This window comes from Bos javanicus, chromosome 8 (assembly GCF_032452875.1).
Source record: "Bos javanicus breed banteng chromosome 8, ARS-OSU_banteng_1.0, whole genome shotgun sequence".
NCBI classification, from domain to species: Eukaryota; Metazoa; Chordata; class Mammalia; order Artiodactyla; family Bovidae; genus Bos; species Bos javanicus.
Genome location: NC_083875.1, coordinates 71,941,458 through 71,961,777, shown reverse-complemented (window position 1 = coordinate 71,961,777; position 20,320 = coordinate 71,941,458). Strand labels below are relative to the sequence as shown.

The window sequence follows — 20,320 nt, the reverse complement described above, 5'->3', positions numbered from 1 at the left end:
GCACACACACACACACACACACACACATATAAACACATGAGGGTATAAAGAACCAGACTCTTTGCCTCAAGGCAGTATATCTCTATAGGTCATCCCAGCTCCAGAAGTCCTCGTGTAATTGATTGGCTGTGGCTTCAAGGTTTAATTCCTTTCTCTGTCCAATTCTTTGTGCTTTACTCTCTACAGCTATTGATCTCATGGTTACTTTAATACCAACTTTCTGAATACGAATATTCACCTTAGAATCTATTTCCTGTGGAACTGATGCAAGACAAACATCTTAGAAGTAGATGGAATAAAACTGAGCAAGCCAGCACTCAATATTTACTGTAATTTTTATTAAGAGTATGAAATGGTATAATACATATGAAAAAAATCTCTAAGATCTCACATAGTGTCTGGTCCAGGGTGAGCTAATCTATATTTTCTTAGTAATAATAGATATAGCTAACATTTATTGCCTGGAGGAGGACATGGCAACCCACTCCAGTATTCTTGCCTGGAGAATCCCCATGGACAGAGAGCCTGGCAGGCTACAGTCCATGGGGTCACAAAGAGTCAGACACAACTGAGTGACTAAGCACAGCACACAGCACATTTATTGAGCACTGACTATATTTTTCAAGTATGATTCTGTTATTTACAACTCATTTCATTCTCATCAGAAGCTTAGGAAGTACATACTATTATCCATTTTACAAATGAAGTAAATAAGGCACAAATAGGTTTATTTCAATGTTAAATAGATTGTAAGTGGCAGAGTTAGGATTTGAACACAATTGTCTAATTTTAACCTACATAATTTTAGCCTACAGAGTATGTAGTCTTAACCACCTTTCTGTAGTCTCTGCTTTGACATTTCAAAAACGTGTTAGGAAGAAGAAAAAGGGACTAAGAGATTTTTTTATGTTACTATTTTTTAAAACTGTATCAAGGTAACAAAAAATTGACAGTATATAGGTTTACCAATGCTGCATGGAAAAAATAGCTATTATCATATATCTTTAGCAAGACTGTAAGTAAATAAGGGCTTCTCTGCCTGCAATGCAAGAGACACAGGAGATCCAGGTTGAATCCCTGGGTTGGGAAGATCCCCTGGAGAAGGGAATGGCAACCCACTCTAGTATTCATACCTGGAGAATTCCATGGACATGGGAGCCTGGCAGGCTACAGTCCATAGGGTCAAAAAGAGTCAGACACAACTGAAGTGACTGGTCTCCAAAAATATAAGAGAATAAATACATCTCTTTTAAGCCAGTAAATGTGTGCTAATTGCTTCAATGGAAACCAGAAACAAACACAGAGACATAGAAAAGTATGTTATTTGCAGTATTATGTGGAAGCATCTATTGCAGAATTAAGAGTTAGATCTGCTAGTGATTACAGGTTAATAGGTAGAATCTAATGGACTCTGACAATTCTGGCCTTGGACTTGAAGACTCCCTATCATCATCTATTTCAATACATGGGACAGTTAACTGGTGAGGAATGAAACTCAAAAATACATTGGGTTGGCCAAAAAGTTCATTTGGGTTAAGACATTATGGAAAAACTCGAATGAAGTTTTAGGCCAAGTCAATAATAAATGTGTACTTTTCATCTGGAGAAGGAAATGGCAGCCCACTCCAGTATTCTTGCCTGGAAAAGCCCATGGACAGAGGAGTCTGGTGGGCTACAGTCTGTTGGACCTGAAGATCCAAAGAGTCGGACACGACTTAGCAACTAAACAACAATTTTGTCATCAGTATTAATAGGTAAAGCTTCTCACCCCAAAAAATTTAATTTCTGGGAGTTATAAGTTGCACATAGGCCAGGGAAACCAGTAAATAATACTGGATATGATTCATACTTAATTTTCCGAGAAGCTTTCTCTGTGTTCCACTTGATAAGTAGCCTTACACATAGTCAAAACATGACCCAGAGTTGACACCCACATAAACCCAAATATGAAGCAGACAAGACCAGCTCCCATTCACTAATCATCTGTCAGAGGGTAGGAGAAAAAGAAGGAGGTCCCTCATCTAAAGGGCATTAAAATTTAACTTGAAAACAGAAAATGTCTTCCAAATTTAGAGAGCCTTACTCTATCTCTGCATTCTTAGCCCCTAAGCCAGGCTCCTTAAGTCCTTTCTGAAACAAAGTGGATATACTATAATAAATATAATAGATAGTTCCCTTTATCTTCACCATCTAGCTATAAACCGGGTTGGCAACAACCATGGTGTGAGTCAGGAAGTAGAAGAAATGGTCAATTTCTGAGTAATCTTAAATAACCATCTCAAAGAAACTGCAAATAAGGTGATCTAGAACCCGTGCTTCTCAAACCATCAGTGGTGAGAGAACAATTTTATTTAAAATCTCCAATCCATCAAGTTTCAATCACTTTATAAATTCAATCAAAATGAATTACTAGAAAAGTTAAATGGTAAGAAAGACATATGAAATGCAGGACCAATTTCTTTTACTGATTAGATACAACAAACATAAAATTACTCTTTCAAAAGGCTATTCCAGTTTCAGAAAAATGAATTTTAATTTTTGTGCTTATTCTGTCACCAACTGGTAACAAACAGTTCAAGAATGGACATCAGTCCACATGACAGACTGAAAAGCTCTGGTCTGTACCAGCAGTCTCTAGGTTAAAATTCTAAGCAAATTTACTGCTAGATTCAGTATGCAAGATGCAATTCTCTAATGTCAGTTACAATTCTAGGTAACTTTAGCCAAGTGTGTCTTTCATTAACTCATTGTGCTAGCTTTGAGCATTCCCCACAGTTTTCTTTGAATAATTGAAACATTTCTATACCTATTAAATAAGGATGTTTGCTATTTCTACAATTTTTAAATTACCTTGGCTCATTTCTTAAGTTGAGAGCATCTTGAACTCCTTGGGATATTGGAATTGTGGAAGGTTGGACTAACAATGATGGAAACAATTCAGAATAATAGGCCAATTGAATGATTCTGTGAAAAACAAATAGAACTGATTTCTCAAAGACCTGCACACCAAAAAATTCCATTCTCCAACTGTTTCACAAAATATAGGATAAAGAAAATCTACCAGATATTCACCTTGTGCTTTTTTAAAAGAGATATTATAGGGACTTCTCCAGTAGTCCAGTGTTTAAGACTTCATTTCCAAGTACAGAGGTTGTAGGTTCAGTTTCTAGGAGGGGAGCTCAGATCCAACAAGCCTTGAGGCCAAAAAAAAAAACCAATACATAAAATGGAATCAGTATTGGAACAAATTCAAAAAAGATTTTTTAAAAGGTCCCCATTAAAAGAAAAACCTTTAAAAAATATAATATTACATGGGCAGCACCACAACCCACTCTTTCAGCATCTTTGTTAGTGAAACCTAAGAATTCACATTTTAAATTAAGCAACCTAAGTTTTTGGAAGAAAAGCTATGAGCAATCTAAATAGCATATTAAAAAGCAGAGACATTACTTTGCCAACAAAGGCCCGTATAGTTAAAGCTATGGTTTTGAAAGTGGAGAGTGAAAAAGTTGGCTTAAAGCTCAACATTCAGAAAACGAAGATCATGGCATCTGGTCCCATCACTTCATGGGAAATAGCTGGAGAAACAGTGGAAACAGTGTCAGGCTTTCTTTTTTGGGGCTCCAAAATCACTGCAGATGGTGACTGCAGCCATGAAATTAAAAGACGCTTACTCCTTGGAAGGAAAGTTATGACCAACCTAGATAGCATAATCAAAAAGAGACATTACTTTGCCAACAAAGGTTCATCTAGTCAAGGCTATGGTTTTTCCTGTGGTCATGTATGGATGACCACATGTGAAGAAGGCTGAGCACCAAAGAATTGATGCTTTTGAACTGTGGTGTTAGAGAAGACTCTTGAGAGTCCCTTGGACTGCAAGGAGATCCAACCAGTCCATTCTGAAGGAGATCAGTCCTGGGATTTCTTTGGAAGGAATGATGCCAAAGCTGAAACTCCAGTACTTTGGCCACCTTATACGAAGAGTTGACTCATTGGAAAAGACTCTGATGCTGGGAGGGATTGGGGGCAAGAGGAGAAGGGGACGACAGAGGAAGAGATGGCTGGATGGCATCACTGACTCGATGGACGTGAGTCTGAGTGAACTCCAGGAGTTGGTGATGTACAGCGAGGCCTGGCGTGCTGTGATACATGGGGTTGCAAAGAGTCAGACATGACTGAGCGACTGATCTGATGGTTTTCCAGCAGTTATATATGGATGTGAGAGTTGGACCATAAAGAAGGCTGAACACCAAAGAATTGATGCTTTTGAACTATGATGTTGGAGAAAACACTTGAGAGTCCCTTGGACTGCAAGGAGATCAAACCAATCAATCCTAAAGGAAACCAATCCTGAATATTCATTGGAAGGACTGATGCTGAAACTGAAACTGCAATAATTTGGCCACCTGATGCAAAGAGCCAGCTCATTAGAAAAGACCCTGATACTGGAAAAGACTGAAGGCAGAAGGAGAAGGGAATGACAGAGGAAAAGATGGTTGGATGGCATCACCGACTAGATGGACATGAGTTTGAGCAAGCTCCAGGAGATGGTGAAGGACAGGGAAGCCTGGTGTGCTGCAGTCCATGGGGTCACAAAGAGTTGGACAAGACCGAGCAACTGAACAACAACGATCCAATTTTTAGAGGCACAAACTATTAAGAAATGGTGCAATCATTTTTTAAAAGCACATTTATAGCACAAAACTGTTCTCTAATAAAATACAATTAAATTCTCTTTTTTTTCATTCTTACAATTTTTTTAGATCTTCATAAATATATCGTATGAGTGTTAGATCAGATGGTTTTACATTTCATCTTCTTTCAATTAAAGTAGCTAAAAATATTTTGAAAATAAACTTTTTTTGTCATTTTTTGTAGTCTTTATTTCAGAAATTGCTTGGCAGGAAAAAAGTTAGATACACATCAGGGGAAGAAGTGTAATGACTGACTTTAAAGAAAATGATACTCATGCTAGAATTGCTGGAAATCATTTGGGATTCATTTATTTCTGACTTAGTGAGGGAACAGAACAAATGAATCTAGAAACTGAGTGATTAGTACATGGTATCTACAGAGTAGCTAGTTCTGGAAATTTGACTGATAGGAGCTTTAAGTCACAGTATAATTTCAATCCCATGATTGAAAAGGGTATGTCTTTACATGCACATCCCAAATTCTCAAGTTCAGTTCAGTTCAGTTCAGTTGCTCAGTCATGTCCGACTCTTTGTGACCCTATGAATTGCAGCACGCCAGGCCTCCCTGTCCATCACCAACTCCTGGAGTTTACTCAAACCTATGTCCATTGAGTCAGTGATGCCATCCAGCCATTTCATCCTCTGTCGTCCCCTTTTCCTCCTGCCCCCAATCCCTCCCAGCATCAGAGACTTTTCCAATGAGTCAACTCTTTGCATGAGGTGGCCAAAGTACTGGAGTTTCAGCTTTAGCATCATTCCTTCCAAAGAACACCCAGGACTGATCTCCTTTAGAATGGTCTGGTTGGATCTCCTTGCAGTCCAAGGGACTCTCAAGAGTCTTCTGCAACACCACAGTTCAAAAGCATCAATTCTTCAGCGCTCAGCCTTCTTCACATCCATACATGACTACTGGAAAAACCATAGCCTTGACTAGACGGACCTTTATTGGCAAAGTAATGTCTCTGCTTTTGAATATGCTATCTAGGTTGGTCATAACTTTTCTTCCAAGGAGTAAGCGTCTTTTAATTTCATGGCTGCAATCACCATCTGCAGTGATTTGGGAGCCCCAAAAAAGAAAGTCTGACACTGTTTCCCCATCTACTTCCCATGAAGGGATGGGACCAGATGCCATGATCTTAGTTTTCTGAATGTTGAGCTTTAAGCCAAGTTTTTCACTCTCCTCCTTCACTTTCATCAAGAGGCTTTTTAGTTCCTCTTCACTTTCTGCCATAAGGGTGGTGTCCTTTCTGGGATCCCATGATTGAAAAAGGTATGTCTTTACATGCACATCCCAAATTCTCAAGTTACTTAACTTTATTGGCACTTCTCTGATGGTTCAGTCGGTAAAGAATCCACTTGCAGAGCAGGAGACAGAGAAGACCAGGGTTTGATCCCTGGGTCGAGAAGATCCCCTGGAGAAGGAAATGGAAACCCACTCCAGTATTCTTGCTTGAAAAACCCCATGGACTGTGGAGCCTGGTGGGCTACAGTCTGAAGGGTTGCAAAGAGTCAGACACGATTGAGCACGAGCATGGACAGAACTTTACTGGGAAATACTGAGGTGTTCTTGTTTTCATTTCACTCTTTGCTTGCTTCAAAACAATCCACTTACACAAAGTATGTAGAATGGTCAAATTCATAGAGTCAGAAAGTACACTGGTAGATGTCAGGTGCCAGGGTGTGGGGTAGTGGTAAGGGCGAAGGGGGAGGTAGACTTTAATGGGGACGAAGTTTCAGTTTAGGAAGGTAAAAAACAGGGGAGATGGATGATGGTGAAATCTGCACAACAAGGTGAATGCACTTAATGCCACTAAAAGTACAGTTAAATGTGGTTTAAATAGTGTTTTATGTTATGTGACTTTTACCACAAAAAAAAATTAAAATAAAAAGTAGTAAATAAACCAGAACATCACACATTTTAAAAATATGATTACATTAGAATTATGTCTTTGGGATCAATGTGGCATGATTTTCAAGGAAGAAGCAGAACCAAAGAGAGAATAATCAAATAATTGAATGACTATTATGTATCAAATATTTTATAGACATTATTTCAGTTAATCCTCATAATTCTTCAGAGAGGAAATAGGATCACCAGTTAATAAGGAAGTGAAAGATCAGTGGGGCTAAGGAACAAACCTGAAATCCCACAGCATGTAGGTGATCGAGCCAGAATTGCACCCAGCTCTGCATGTGTGCTAAGGCACTTCAGTTGTGTCCAACTCTTTTCGACCCCACTGGACTGCAGCCTGCCAGCTCCTCTGTCCATGAGGATTCTCCAGGCAAGAATACTGGAGTGGACTGCCATGCACTCCTCCAGGGGATCTTCCCAACCCAGGAATCGAACCCAGGTCTCCGGCATTGCAGGCAGATTCTTTACCATCTGAGCCACCAAGAAAACCCAAGAATACTGGAGTGGGTAGCCTATCCCTTCTCCAGGCAAACTTCCTGACCCAGGAACCAAACTAGGGTCTCCTGCAAGCAGGCAGATTCCTTACCAGTTGAGCTACCAGGGAAGCCCCAGCTCTACCTTACTCCAAAGTCTATGTGGGTCCATTATACAGCAAGGCTTCCTAAGCAAGATTAGCTTTACAAGTGTGCCTTTGCCTCAGCGATGCTTATTCTTCATAGGTTTGGAAGTCTATCGTTCCCTCCCTATTCTCTATCCAGAATTAGACCACCCAGCTTTTAAAATACCAGTGGTTATTTTAGATACCACTGCAAAGCATGTGGTAGCAGGGAAATCAACATAGCAAATTTGTACAAGATGTCAGCCAATCATCTGTTTTAGGCATCAAAGAGCCCAATAAAGCTATCTGAAATTCAGCTATTTGGTTTCATCCCACAACAGGAATTTCTTATCATCCCACTAACTGAAAAAACCCTGGGGAAAAAAAAAAAAAAGGCTTTCTAAGTCAATGAGATTGAGTCTCTGAATTTTCCCAGTAGAACCCGCTCTCTGTTTCATAAGGCCAGACAAATCCTCAGATACAGTCCTATCTTAGGGAAGGGAGTGCTGCAGTTGGGGAAAAGAAATAGGTCAATTAATACTTATTCTTTCATTGAATAAATTCAGGTTTCTGGACAAGAAATAAGTGAGTTCCTTGGGTGTCATATGCATCAGTAAGAAAGTACTCAGATACACAAAACCTGAATGACTTTTATAGCTTTACTCTGTCTCAGAACCTTGCATGGGCAACCTTGCAAAGAAATACCTCTTGTCTAGAAGGGGGTCCAAGCAAGATAAATGGAATCAAACAGCACAATTTGATTTCTTTTAAGTAGAGTTGGCAATACATCCCTCTTTAAGCCATAGGTATTCCTAAACATAAAATATCTCTTTCTTGTTCCCCACCCCCTGCACAGAACACAAAAATGTACAAAATCACATTTTGTTTTGTTTAGTTTCTCATAAAGCCGTCTATGGGGTTACACAGAGTCAGACACGACTGAAGCGACTTAGCAGCAGCAGCAGCAGTGAGAGTTTCTAAGCAGGATTAAAGTATACTTGGTCGATAAAGTTTTAACCAGACTAACATTCTGTTGTTTTGTATAGTTGTCATGCAGAGAAATATACATTTTTTCAATCAAATTCCTTGAAAAAGTATACAAATATCTCCCCCCAGTTTCCTCATTGCCATAAAGAATGTACAGGAAACAGTACCAGACAATGAATAGTTACATTTCTTATCACCTTACCCCCTTTTTCTTCAGCAACTGAACCTAGAAAACAGCCCGTTTATGCTCAAATGTTGACATTTTCCTCAAGTGAAAGTGAAGTCACTCAGTCGTGTCCAACTCTTTGTGACCCCGTGGACTGTAGCCCGCCAGACTCTTCTGTCCGTGGGATTCTCCAGGCAAGAATACTGGAGTGGGTTACCATTTCCTTCTCCAGCAGATCTTCCCAACCCAGGGATTGAACCCGGGTCTCCCGCATTGCAGGCAGACCCTTTATCCTCTGAGCCACCAGGGAAGCAGACTTTCCTCATTTAGGAGGTTTTATATTGTTATTACTTTTCAGTGAGTTTTGGAGGCTTTATCTTTTTAGAAAAGTAATACACTATATGCAATGTGGTATCCTGGCTTAGATCCTGGAATAGAATGAGAATATCAGTTGATCAACTGGTGACATCCAAATAGAATCTGTAGTTTAGTTAATGTGTATGTATGCAAAGTTGCTTCAGTCATGTCTGACTCCTTATGACCCCATGGACTGTACCCCACCAGGCTCCTCTGTCCATGGGATTCTCCAGGCAAGAGTACTGGAGTGGGTTGCCATGCCCTCCTCCAGGGGATCTTCCCAACCCAAGTGAGGATAAAAAGCACATCTCTTCCTTCTAACCTGCATTGGCAGCCAAGTTCTTTACCACTAGCGCCACCTGGGAAGCTCACAGTGGTAAAATGCATATCCCAAAAGCCTATTAAGTGTCTTTTTTGTTTGGGGGTATTTTTAAATTTAATTTTATTTTGTATTGGAGCATAATTGCTTTATACTATTGTGTTAGTCTCTGTTATACAATGAAGTGTGAATCAGTTATGTGTATACATACATTCCCTCCAACTTGAACCTTCTTCCCACCCAATCACCCCCATCCCACTCATCTAGGTCATCCCAGAGCATAGAGTTTTGTGCCTATTAGTTTTAAACAATAGTGTTAGGAAAACAAAGAATGACAGGGTCAGTAAATTTGGTTTCCAGTTATATGGTGCATTTTAGGCAAAATGTTCAATGATCTAGTCTGTGAATTTTAATCATAACATAAATACTTGTGGTTGTTATCTAACCATGAACATGCCATGCTATGCTAAGTCGCTTCAGTCTTGTCTGACTCTGTGCGACCCCATAGACGGCAGCCCACCAGGCTCCCCCGTCCCTGGGATTCTCCAGGCAAGAACACTGGAGTGGGTTGCCATTTCCTTCTCCAATGCATGAAAGTGAAAAGTGAAAGTGAAGTCGCTCAGTCGTGTCCAACTCCTAGGGACCCCATGGACTGCAGCCTACCAGGCTCCTCCATCCATGGGATTTTCCAGGCAAGAGTACTGGAGTGGGGTGCCATTGCCTAACCATGAACATAGGAAAGGCAATTAACTGCCTTTAAATTAAACTGCCACTTGAGTTTAAGAGGGAAAGCTAAAATCACCTGTAAAATCAACCTTGCTTGTTTCTCTAACTTAAGAGAGATCTGGTTCTCACAAGCCTTTCATCTGTGTTGTGAGCAGCTAAGGTTCAGACAGGTTCCGTGTAAATTTCACCATAGTGATTCTCCCTGGAAGCTCATGAAATAGAGTAAATGTATTAGTCCTTCAGTCATGTTCGACTCTTTGTGACCCCGTGGACGGTAGCCTGCCAAGGAATGCTCCAGGTAAGAATACTGGAATGGGTAGCCATTCCCTTCTCCAGGGGATCTTCCCAACCCAGGGATTGAACCCAGTGCATGCAATATTTAGAAATTCTCTTTTTCTCTCTCAAAGTCCACACTAACCCTAACTCTTCTCTGTGCCAACAGGCCAGGTATTTTCTTCCTCCAGCAAAAGATCTATAAACACTGAGTCATTTGTATGGATAATTTTCCTTACATGTTGTTTTATTTTTTCAACCAGGAAAAAGTAAAACCACAATTTAAACCAGTATCAACAGCCCAGAATTAATGAAAGCTAAAGGAGAAAAAAAATAGGATATGAGAAAATCTGCAGGGACAAATAGCCCCACACAGAGTAGAGGTGAAGGGAAAAGGATATTATGAAGAATTACAAACATAGGTAAGAACTATTTTTAAAAGAATCTTATGAAACACCTTATAATTCATTTCAATTGCCTCTAATTTTAGATAAGAAGTCAATATGAAACTCATGGCATTTTGGTCAGAAAATTGTGTGGGAGTTAAGTCCAATGAATCTGGATGCGTTTCCTTCTTAACACAGGAAATAATTAAAGATATGGACACACACACACATATTTGATCATATGACTGCCATCATAATATAAGATCATACCTAAATTAATAAAAATATTTATTCTGGTTCACTGAGTTTTTGGAGAATAGGTGTACATGGTAGATGTTGCAGGGACCTGTGCCTTAAGAGAGAAACAGAGAGTAGTAAAAAGTGTGTTTTCTCCTACTGGCACTAAAAGAAAAGTGTCTAATTTGCAACCCACTCCCCTAACAACATGCTGAGAGAGAATTATATAGCCCTTTCCCATACAAGAGCGTCTCAGAATGAACACGTTAGGTTGCATCTCATGGAACTGTTTTTGAACTTCATTTTTTTTTTTTTTTTTGAATGATAATTCCATAAGGTTTGGGTTTCCCAGGTGGTGCAGTGGTAAAGAACCCTCCTGCCAATGTAGGAGATGCAAGAGATGCGGTTTGATCCCTGAGTCGGGAAAATGCCCTGGAGTAGGAAATGGCAACCCACTCGAATATTCTTGCCTGGGAAATCCCACAGACAGAGTAGCCTGGTAGCTATAGTCCATGGGATCGCAAAGAGTCAAACACGATTGAGTGACTGAGCACACACATGCACACACATAAGATTCAACCTGGTAAACTGGAGTAGAGGAGATACAAGGTGGAACACGGTATGACTTGGGTAGGGATCATTCCCTCCTACGGCCACCCCCAGGGGAACCACATTGCAGCTGCTGCTGCTAAGTCACTTCAGTCGTGTCCGACTCTGTGTGATCCCATGGGCAGCAGCCCACCAGGCTCCTCTGTCCACAGAATTCTCTAGGCAAGAGTACTGGAGTGGGTTGCCATTTCCTTCTCCACAGGGGAACCATAAGGTACAGCAAAACTGTATGGGTCTGGGTCAAAAGCCCACCATCTCCTAAAAAAAAAAAATTCAACTAACTGAGAGCGAGTTCATTATTACAAGCAGCAACATGGTAATATAAGAATTAGGCTAATATTACAATAATATAATTGGAGCCAACCTTAAGCAAAATTGTGTAACAGGAAAAGAAAACTGTGATTATGGCTATCTGGGAGTTAGACCTGGGTTGAACCCTAGGTCCTAAGTCTGCCATAAACGTATATGCTTTGTATTTTTCAGTGTATACTCAGCACCTCATTCAGAGCCTATTAACCCCATCTTTTTGGAGTGATTTAGAGAACACTGTATGCTCTTTCCAGTCTTTCAACTATTAGTCCTAACTAGTCCTTAGATATATTTTAGGGCTGTATTCCTAATAGTCTTTAGTCTTACTAATCTTAAAGGAAATCATAGGAATACAGTTGACCTTGAATAACGTGGGTTTGAACTGCACAGGTCTATGTATATGCAGAGTTTGTTCCATATTAAGTACTACAATACTATGTGATCTGCAGTTGGTTGAACTAGCAGATGCGAACTATAGACACCAAAGAATCACGTATATATGAATAGAAAACCATAAATAAATTATAGGTAGATTTTACAACACAGAGGATCAGCACCCTAACCATCACATTATTCATGAGTCAACTGTATTTACCTTGCAGAAAAATCTACATTTTAATAAATAACAATTTCTCCACTCAAAATAGGAAAGCTGAAAGACTGAATTTCAAGCATTGGTGAAGACTGTGAGGATGAAGTTTAGTCCTCTAAAAAGAGATCAGCACACTTTTCTATAAAAAGCCAGATAGTAAAAATTTAGGTCTTACGGGCCATGTGGTCTCTATTGCAAGTACTCTGCTCTGAATTGAAATGGGACAGAAGCCAGAGACAATGTGTAAATGAGTGAGCATAGCTGTGTTCCAATAAACTTTATTTATGGACACTGAATTTAAATTTTGTATCATACTCGTGTGTCACAGAAGATTCTTCTTCTTGTTTAACCATTATAAAATGTAAAAATCCTTCTTAGCTCATGTGGTCATATAAAAACAGGTGGCAAGTAGGATTTGGCCCAGGGACCATAATATGGTGACCCATGCTCTGGAACTCAAAATTTATCACATTAACAACTGTCAGCTCACGTAGCCAAATGCAATCCCTCCTTCTGTTTTTTTTAGTATAAATAGATGAAAAGAAGAAGGAGAAAGGTGTATGTATGTATGTACAATATATTATATGTATATATATGTATATATCAGTTCAGTTCAGTTGCTCAGTCATGTCCGACACTTTGCGACTCCATGGACTGCAGCACACCAGGCTTCCCTGTCCATCACCAACCTACTCAAACTCATGTTCATTGACCCTGTGATAACATCCAACCATCTCATCCTCTATTGTCCCCTTCTCCTGCTTTCAATCCTTCCCAGCATCAGGGTCTTTTCCAATGAATCAATTCTTCTCATCAGGTGGCCAAAGTATTGGAATTTCAGCCTCAGCATCAGTCCTTCCAATGAATATTCAGGACTGATTTCCTTTAGGATGGACTGGTTGGATCTCCTTGCAGTCCAAGGGACTCTTAAGAGTCTTCTCCAACACCACAGTTCAAAAGCAACTATTCTTCAGCATATGTATACACACACATACACAAATATGTATATATATAACTTTGTTTGGGTTTTTCTGTAATATGTTATGGTGAAAAAGAGTCATATATACATATGTATCTATATTTTTACAGCTCTTCTCCAGTCTTTGTATCAAAATATTGCACTTTTGTTTGCTATTCCAGTTGAAATACTCACTTGCCGCAGAAAACCCTGTTCTCCTGCAGAGTGAAGAGGTCCCGTGTAGCTCAGTCAGTAAAGCGTCTGCTTGCAATGCAGAAGAGAGCTGGTTCAATTCCTGGGTCAGAAAGTTCCTCTGGAGAAGGAAATGGAAACCCACTCCAGTATTCTTGCCTGGAGAATCCCATAGACAGAGGTGCCTGGCAGGCTATAGTTCATGGGATCACAAGAGTCAGACATGACTTAGTGCTATCTTTCTTTATCTTTCCTGCATATTGAAATAACTTGGCATGGCGTGACAAGTTGGTTAATACATTAGTTCTGCTGCACAGTCTTGAGTAAGGTCATTAATCTCAAGACAGTTTTGTCATTTTAAAAATGGGATAGTAATGCTCAAAACAATCCATGTGGCCATACTAAGGTATTCAGTCCTATTAATGTTCTAACTTAACAAAAATTACAGTGATAATTAAATGAAAGAATTATATACTAAAATTTTTAGAGCTGTCTAATAAACTAGTATCATCATGCTGCCCTGTTAAAAGAATACATATAAGACTTACATTCTATAAGCAAGCATGTATTAAGGGCTTCCCTTGTGGCTAAGATGGTAAAGAATCCACCTGCAATGGAGGAGACCCGGGTTCCATCCCTGGGTCAGGAAGATTCCCTAGAGAAGGGAAGGGAAACCCACTCTAGTATTCTTGCCTGGAGAATTCCATGAACAGAGGAACCCGGCGGGCTACAGTCCATGGGGTCACAAAGAGTTGGACACAAATGAGTGACTAACACTTTTCTTTCACTTTTCAAGCATTATTAGAAGTAAAATTCCTATAACCAGAAAGAGTGCTGGATATGTTCAGATAGACTGTTGTTAAGCTAGCTGATAAACAGATGAAACTCCTATTTCTCAAAAGAGTGCTAATATTAATAATGATGTTTTCAGAAATGGGGAAGTAAATTGCACAAAGCCATATTGGAGGGTCATTTTCATAAGACATGCAGAGGAGGAAGGAAATACCATTGCCTGCCAATTGCTTTGGATTTTTATCAAAATTGGCAAGGAACTCTTATTTGAAAAGAAAAAAGATGTAGCATCAAGTAAAATTGTAATTTTAATGAGAGAGCATAAGAGTGAAGACAATCTTGTCCACTTTCATAAAAGCTTAATAATTAATTTGGCTCCTGGTTTGTATTAGAAAAAAAAAAAAATACTAGTTGAACACAAAGTAGTTCATATCTGTGAGTCATAGGAAGTACTGTGGTTCAGGGAAATTATATCATGTAATTTTATGACCTTCTGGGCAGTGACTCCATTTAATAAAGATACAGATGTATGCTTTGCCACATAGAAAAAACTTTGAAGTTTTCTCATTATAACATTGATCAATTTTAGATTTTAATTCTCTGGCCTATTTTTTCCTTTATTCCTACAGCAAAGTAAACTTTTAGAGGAATAAAAAAAAGAGTAAACATCATGGAAAAGCCACTTTACTTAGTTACCCACATTTGTAACCACTTCACAGAGTTATAATCCAACCCAGAGAATGGTATCAACTGAGGGATAAAGATTTTTAAAAACCTGAAAAACATCTTGGATATAAGTGCATGAGTGCATGCTGAGTCACTAAATCATGTCTGACTCTGTGGCCCTATGGACTGTAGCCCACCAGGTTCCTCTGTCTGTGAGATTCTCCAGACAAGAATATTAGAGAGGATTGCCACGCCCTCCTCCAGGTGATCTTCCCAACCCAAGGATCGAACCTGGGTCTCTTATGTCTTCTGCATTGGCAGGAGGGTTCCTTACCAGTGGTGCCACCTGAAAAGTCCTTTGATGGATTACTGAAAGCTAAGTGTAGACCAGGCTTCCCTAAGCTCAGTTGGTAAAGAATCCTCCTGCAATGTGGGAGAACTGGGTTCAAGACAGAAACTCCTGGAAGCCAGTCTGAAAAGAATGCCACACTTTCCTAGGCTTTATTTTCAGGACACACATAGGTTCTCAATGTGAAAATCCAAGAAGGATGGCTATATCAGAGGTCAAGAAAGAATAAACATTGTGAAATACAACCAAGGCCTTCTCCATAACAAGGTCTATTCTCCAGAAGGAAAAACTTTAGCACAGCCTTATTCCTTTTAGAATAAGGTCATTTCTCTGACTCAAGCCTCCTTTAGACCTACTGTCTAAACAGACAGAAGCTAAGAAACACTTGTGAAGCTCACAGCCCTGAGAGACTGGCCCATGAAAAGACAGATTTTTTTTTATTGGAATATGGCAGAAAGTGAAGAGGAACTAAAAAGCCTCTTGATGAAAGTGAAAGTGGAGAGTGAAAAGTTGGCTTAAAGCTCAACATTCAGAAAACAAAGACCATGGCATCTGGTCCCATCACTTCATGGGAAACTGTGTCAGACTGTATTTTGGGGGGCTCCAAAATCACTGCAGATGGTGACTGCAGCCATGAAATTAAAAGACGCTTACTCCTTGGAAGGAAAGTTATGACCAACCTAGATAGTATATTCAAAAGCAGAGACATTGCCAACAAAGGTCCGTCTAGTCAAGGCTATGATTTTTCCTGTGGTCATGTATGGATGTGAGAGTTGGACTGTGAAGAAGGCTGAGTGCTGAAGAATTGATGCTTTTGAACTGTGGTGTTGGAGAAGACTCTTGAGAGTCCCTTGGACTGCAAGGAGATCCAACCAGTCCATTCTGAAGGAGATCAGCCCTGGGATTTCTTTGGAAGAAATGATGCTAAAGCTGAAACTCCAGTACTTGGCCACCTCATGCAAAGAGTTGACTCATTGGAAAAGACTCTGATGCTGGGAGGGATTAGGGGCAAGAGGAGAAGGGGACGACAGAGGATGAGATGGCTGGATGGCATCACTGACTTGATGGACGTGAGTCTGAGTGAACTCCGGGAGTTGGTGATGGACAGGGAGGCCTGGCGTGCTGTGATTCATGGGGTCGCAAAGAGTCGGACACGACTGAGTGACTGAACTGAACTGATAGTTACTTTGCAATATTGTGTCAGTTTCTGCTGTACAGAAAAGTGAATCAGCTATATCTGTACATATATATGCCCCTTTTTTTGGATTTCTTTCCCATTTAGGTCACCACAGAGCACTGAGTAGAGTTCTTTGTGCTACACTAGGTTCTTATTAGTTATCTATTTTATACATAGTATCAATAGTGAATATACATCAATTCCAATCTACCAATTCAACCCACCAGCTCCCTTCTCCCCTTAGTGTCCATTTGTTTGTTCTCTAGATCTGTGTCTCTACTTCTGTTTTGCAAATAAGATTATCTATACCATTTTTCTAGATTTCACATATATGTTACTAATATACAGTATTTATTTTTCTCTTTGTGACTTACTTCACTCTGTAAGGTCCATCCACATCTAAGTCCAACCATGTCTCTACAAATGACCAAATTTTGTTCATTTTTATGGCTGAGTAATATTCCTTTGTATATATGTACCACATCTTCTTTATCCATTCCTTTGTTGATGGACATATAGGCTGCTTCCATGTCAATAGCACTGCAGTTAACATTGGGGTGCATGTGTCTTTTTGAATTATGGTTTTCTCTGGGCATATGCCCAGCATCACTCTGTTACCAAAACCAGACAAAGATATCACAGAACAAGAAAAGGCTGAGATTTATTTGTAAGACTATAGAGTGCTTTCCCTCCCCCATATCTTACATGATACCAACAAGTCTCTAGTATAATGACAATGACATAGTAGTATAATACAGCTCAAAGAGCACCAAGGTCTAGACCTTATCTAAGATAGAGTACTTAAGAAAACCCAGAGAAAACAAAGGAAACATAAACAAGGACTTTAAAGCTTCTGGCACCAACAGAGAAAATATTAAACACAATCCAGTGCATACCCCTATTAACATACAAGATCACACTAAAGGCCTGTCTACCTCAGTTTCTGTTGCTAGACAAATTTCTAGCTTTCAGCAAAAGTGTGGAGCAGTAAAGACTCTCAGGAATACAAAATGATACAGCTAATTTGGGATTCAGATTGGTAGTTTCCTTCTTTTTTAAAATATTTATTTATTTGGCTGTACTAGGTCTTAGTTGGGGCATGTGGGATCTAGTTCCCTGATCAGGAATCAAACCTTGTCCCTGCCCTGGGTGTGTGGAATCTTAGCCACCACACCCCTGAAGACATCCTGCTAATTTCCTATAAAGCAAAACATAGTCTTACACATAATCCAGCACTGGAAATCAATGGTATTTATTTATCCAACTGACCTTAAAACCCATGCCCAGGCAAAAAACTCCACATGAATGTTTAGAGCAGTTTTACTTGAATTTCCCCAAACTAGAAGCAACAAATATGTTCTTCAGTGGATGAATGAATAAAAAAACTGTAGTGAATCTCTTCAGTGGAATTATATTTGGTAATAAAAAGGAATGATCTATGTGTTTTAAAATATAGGTTTTATTATTATTCACATATGGCAAAGCCAACAGAGTTGAAGATGATTGCAGTTTAAAAAATAGCCTGTGTAGAGACATGGATGAACCTAGAGTCTGTCACAGAGAGTAAAGTCAGAGAAAAACAAATATCCTATATTAACACATATATGTGGAATCTAGAAAAATGGTATAGATGAACCTGTTTCCAGGGCAAGAATAGAGACTCAGATGTAAACATGCAGACACAAGGTGGAAGGAGGGTGGGGCAAATAGGGAGATTAGAATTGACACATATACAGTACCATGTGTAAAATAGATAGCTAGTGGGAAGCTGCTATGTAACACAGGGAGCTCAGTTCAATGCTCTGTGATGACCTAGAGGGGTGGGAGGGAGGTCTAAGACGGAGGGAATATATGTATACATGGGCTTCCCTGGTGGCTCAGATGGTAAAAAATCTGCCCCCAGTGCAGGAGACCTGGGTTCAGTCCCTGGGTCAGGAAGATCCCCTGGAGAAGGGAATGGCAACCCACTTCAGTATTCTACTTTTTCTTTTTAAAGTAATATTTTTCTTAAAAAACTAATTAATTTATTTTAATTAAAGAATAATTACTTTACACTATTGTGATGGTTTTTGCCATACACTGACATGAATCAGCCATGGGTGCACATGTGTCCCCCCACCCTGAACCTCTCGTCCCATCTCCCTTCCCACCCCATCCCTCTGGGTTGTCCCAGAGCACCAGCTTTGAATGCCCTGCTTCAGGTATCAAACTTGCACTGGTCATCTATTTCATATATGGTAATATACATGTTTCAGTGCTATTCTCTCAAATCATCCCATGCTCGCCTTTTCTCAGAGTCCAAAAGTCTGTTCTTTACACCTGTGTCTCTTTTGCTGCCCTGTAGATAGGATTGTCACCACCATCTTTCTAAACTCTATATATATGCATTACTATACAGTATTGATGTTTCTCTTTCTGACTTACTTCACTCTGTATAATAGGCTCCAGTTTCATCCACCTCATTAGAACTGACTCAAATGCATTCCTTTTTATAGCTGAGTAATATTCCATTGTGTATATGTACCACAACTTCCTTATCCACTGGTCTGCTGATGGACATCTAAGTTGCTTCCATGTCCTAGCTATTGTAAACAGTGTTTCAGTGAACACTGGGGTACATGTGTCTCTTTCAATTCTGGTTTCCTCAATGTGGATGTCCAGCAGTGGGATTGCTGGATCATATGGTAGTTCTATTTCCAGTTTTTTAAGAAATTTCCACACTATTCTCCATAGTGGCTATACCAGTTTGCATTCCCACCAACAGTGTAAAAGGAGTCCCTTTTCTCCACATCCTCTTCAGCACTTATTGTTTGTAGACTTTTTGATGGCAGCCATTCTAACCAGTGTGAGATGATACTTCATTGTGGTTTTGATTTGCATTTGTCTAATAATGAGTGATATTGAGCATCTTTTCATGTGTTTTAATTTAGCCATCTGCATGTCTTCTTTGGAGAAATTTCTGTTTAGTTCTTTGGCCTACTTTTTCATTGGGTAGTTTATTTTTCTGGTATTGAGCTGCATGAGCTGCTTGCATATTTTGGAGATTATATCTTTGTCAGTTGTTTCATTCATTATTATTTTCTCCCATTCTGAAGGTTGCCTTTTCACCTTGCTTATTATTTCCTTCATTGTGCAAAAGCTTCCAAGTTTAATTAGGTCTCATTTGTTTGTTTTTGTTTTTATTTCCATTACTCTGGGAGCTGGATCATAGAGGATCTTGCTGTGATTTATAGTCCATACTGAGGAGCCTGGTGGTCTATAATCCATGAAGTCGCAAAGAGTCAGACACTACTGAAAGACTTTCACTTTCATAGCTGATTTGCTTTGCTGTACAACAGAAGCTAACACAGCATTATAAAGCAATTATACTCCAATAAAACAAACAAACACGAAACTCCCAGGTGGCGCAGAAATAAAGAATCCGCCTGCCAATGCAGTAGATGAGGAGACACATGTTCAATCCTTGGGTCGATCCTTTGGAGTAAGAAATGACAACCCACTCTAGTATTCTTTCCTGGAAAATTCCATGGACAGAGAAGCCTAGTGGGCAAAAATCCACAGGATTGCAAAGAGTTAGACATGACTGAGCAGACAAGCACAATCCAAGGTCAAGGTCAAACAAACAAAAAAGACAACCTGGTATATAGATCTCAAAAGGAAGGGTCATGGCACATCATGTTGGGGGGTGGGGGGCAGAACATCACCAGTTAGGAGTCAGGGAGTCAGAAGGAGTAAGAAGCAAGTGTAGGCAAGAAGTTTTACTCTGATTTTCACAAGAAGGAATCAGTAAGGTAAGGTAAGGTAAGGTAAGGTAAGCAGGCTAAGCAGGTTTAGGATTACCTAGTTTGAATCATATCAGCAGACTGGCATGGAAGACAGTCCCTAGTTGTCTGGTACCTGGCCCTGTGTCATTAGGGCAAGGAGACAATAGCCAAAATGTGAAAGCCCAACAAAGGCAGTTGGAGGTGTGGGCTTTGGATTGGTTAGTCTGTATATGAAATGTATATTCAAAGGTGATGTG

General features: G+C 39.7%; 1 long non-coding RNA gene across 1 annotated transcript; it reads right to left on the bottom strand.

Moving 5' to 3' along the window:
* Nucleotides 1–573: 573 nt before the first annotated feature.
* On the bottom strand, nucleotides 574–3,963 carry LOC133252878 (uncharacterized). The gene is made up of 2 exons (XR_009738115.1): nucleotides 3,073–3,963; nucleotides 574–2,964 (listed from the first exon to the last, which is right to left on the bottom strand). It is a non-coding gene; the product is annotated as an uncharacterized LOC133252878 (long non-coding RNA).
* Between the last annotated feature and the right edge of the window lie 16,357 nt (nucleotides 3,964–20,320).